The sequence below is a fragment of the Populus euphratica genome, unplaced genomic scaffold, assembly GCF_000495115.2.
Source record: "Populus euphratica unplaced genomic scaffold, PopEup_1.0 scaffold449.1, whole genome shotgun sequence".
NCBI classification, from domain to species: Eukaryota; Viridiplantae; Streptophyta; class Magnoliopsida; order Malpighiales; family Salicaceae; genus Populus; species Populus euphratica.
The window spans coordinates 7,241-10,860 of record NW_011500329.1 but is presented as its reverse complement, the minus strand read 5'-3'; positions in this window follow the sequence as shown (position 1 = coordinate 10,860).

The following is a 3,620-nucleotide window of genomic DNA, read 5'->3' as shown; positions in this document are numbered from 1 at the left end:
ACAAGGAAATAATATAAAAACCAATAATTTGGCTTTAACCATATCAAGATATAAAATGTTTTTCAATCATCGTAACATCATTCTTGTAAATATTATTAATTGATTCATTCTTATTTATATATAATATTGATGTAATGATGAGAAAAGAAGTACAAACTTTATAATAAAAAAACATACAAAATAGTATAGATAGAGGTTTTTAATAAAACAATTCTTTTTGATCCATGAAAAAAATTAAATTATTCATTGAATTTTTAAGAACTTGTCAAGAAAATTGTATAAGCACTCTTGCATTTAATATTTAGGCGATAATAATATATCTTCTAACAATAAACTTCAATTTATTAAAAAAGCAAACAATCATCATGATATTTATTAGCATCAAAGTTTATGATAATTGAAAAGAGAAATATTATACTATTCAAGATTCATTAATTTGTTTTAATTATTAATATACCATTTATAATATAAATTTCAAATTAAAAGTATTGTAACATAAAAACATAAATATAAAATTAGACAAAGAATGATATTTTTTAGTATTCTTCAATCTGGAATACAATTGGTATATATGAGAACTATTGAAATCATAGAAATTGTCCAAAATCTTGATCTAATATTGTTAAGAATTAGAATCTTGTTTTTTGCTTTCAAAATTAACAATATATATAGTACGTTTGTTTGTTCTAGCATTCACAATAAACAATATATGGCAAGTTGTTCTACTTAAAAGTCCTCTCCTCTTTTTTTTCTTGTTTTCATTCTTTCCCTTTTTTTTTATTGTAATAAGCAACAAAAGAATAAAATAAAAGTTTCTCAATTAAAATCTAAAGTTCATAAAATATTGAAAGAAATACTAATTTTTAAATGAAAAACCATGAATTCTTAAACCTAAGGTTCTAATAGCACATGTTAGCAATTCTCAAATTGTAAATATGGATAATCAAATATAAAATATAATATCTATAACCCTAGAACATCATGAATTTTGCATGTATATTGATCCATACCAAGCCATTTAAAAGATTGAAATCTTGAAATCAAATTGATAAAGAAAAATATGTTTCTCTTCCAACCTACCTTCAATTCTTTACATATGTTTTTGATAGAATAAAAGGTACACTTTGGTGGAGAGAGGATCATTTTTTGAATAAACTTCATTTATATAACACACTAATTAAGTGTGCAATTATTAAATAGAAAACTACTTCTCTAATTAGTCAATATAATTTTAGAATTAATAATTATTAAACCATTTGGAAATTAACAAAACTCTAAACTTATTATATATCACACATTCCATTAACACTGTGTTATATAAGGGACACACACTGTGGACTTATTATGCATTGAGTATTTTTTTTCCATCCCTATTCTTTTTTATCAATATTGTCATTTTAAGACCTAATTAAAATTTAATTTAAGTTAAATTGTTTAGAAAAGACAAAATTAAAACACAAGAAACCCAAGTGAAAAAAATGCGGAAAATAAGTGACAACATCAAAGTTTGCAAAAAAAGTTCAGATTGGTCCTTATACTTTCTAATTTCTTTTTCTTATCTATTTAGTTTTTAAAATTTTAATTTTTATCTAGAACTTCATTTTTCTTATTTTTTTCCTTTTTTTTATTTGAAAGACGAGAGGGAGTCACTAAAGTCTAGTGGTAGAGAGAGAGAATCTCGGTTAACACTCATTTATATCATAAAAAGATTGATTTTGATGTCAATAGGTTGTATTTGATTAGGTAAGTTTCATCTAGGTGTCATTTGGCCTTCCCATTGCCTAAAATGATAAATTTAAGCTCATAATATTTATTAGGTAAGTTTCATCTAGGTGTCATTTGACCTTCCCATTGCCTAAAATGGTAAATTTAAGCTCATAATATTTTTTTATTTTAGGTTGATTTTGGATTTATGAACTAGTTTTGGGGTTATTAAAGGTCATATACGAGTTTATTAAAATGTATAAGGTGTCTAGTTTTGGGGTTATTAAAGGTCATATACAAGTTTTTTTTAAAATATATAAGGTGATTCATTGGTGTTTTGGGTTTAAAAAAACAAATAGAATAAAAATGGGTCTCTAAGTGAAAAAAAAAAAACCTTAATTTTTCTAGTCACCATTATGACCACAATCTAGAAAGAAGCACATGAGATGTTGCTTGCTTTGTTTCCTAGATGAGTTGGATGACATGGCTCATTTCTAAATAAAAAATAAGAGTTCACACACATAGGTTCTTTTCAAAATAAGCTAAAAACTCGAACCTAACTTACTAGACCCAATAATGCTTTCTAATTTTTTTAATTGATACATATTATATGTATTTTTTTAAATAATTTTTAATTTATATTAAAATTAATAACCCTCTCTGTAATTTTTTTAAATTGTTTATTTAGATTTCTAAAGGAGATATTATTTTTTATTATTTTATATGGTTATATATATATAACCTTTATTTCAAGTTACGTTTTAAGATAAAAAAAAATACAAATTATTTGTTCTTGGCAAGAAAAAGTAAATTTTAAGATAAATAAAAAATATGTATATTAAAGTAAAAGTTAATGTTATATATCATACTTATATAAATAATTATCTATTTATTTTACAGTTTGACTGGCATAAGCAACTCTTTTTCATAAAAAATATGTGTATTAAAGTAAAAGTTGAGGTTATATATCATACCTATATAAATAATTATTTATTTATTTTACAATTTGATTGGCATGAGCAACTCTTTCTCATTTTATCACTTTATTTGTTTTAAGATTTATTTTGGTTAGTGCCAAATAGTCTTTACATTTCTTAATTAGGAGAATTATGATACAATTAAACACACTTACAATATTGTTTCATTTTTGAAACACATTAAAAATTAACTTGAGATTCTGCATTGTAGTGTTGCATTAATAAAAAAAATTTATATATATTAACACATATGATTCTCGTTTAATTTTATTATATGTAATTATTGGCTTTTCAGTTCACATGTTATATTTTCTCTTGATGTTAACAAACACTTTGACAACATATACACATTCATTATTTTTTGTTAAAAATCTTTTTTATCTAGTTCATGGTGAAGAGAGTCAAATAAACACATTCATTATTTTTGCATTTATTAGCATGGATAGTTCTCAATTTATTTAATTAAATATATGCATAAGCTTCTCAATATATGATTAAGAAATTTTTTTGTCAAGCAATGCGTTGAAAAAATCTATATATTTTTGCTAAAAAAATAATTATCCAATTAGCAATGAAGCACAATTCAAATAGTTAGTCTATTAAATCATTCATTTAGGCCGAATTTTATAAGTTAACCTTATTCATTTAGAATTCTTAATTTTTTTATTATTTTTATAAACCATATTATAGTCAATGATTTAGTATGTGTATTTTGTTGAAGGGGTTAGAGAGTTAACCAATCTATTAAGGCAAATCTCATTTCCTTGATTTCAATTTGAGATTGGATTTCAAGTTGTTTCGGTTTTTATATATATATATATATATATTTGCCTCAACTACATGGGTTTTGAATTTAAAAGTTAGATGATAAATTTGATGTTAATAATATAAACTCTAGAAACTATTCCTTCAATTCCAAACTTGTAATGATATCTCTCA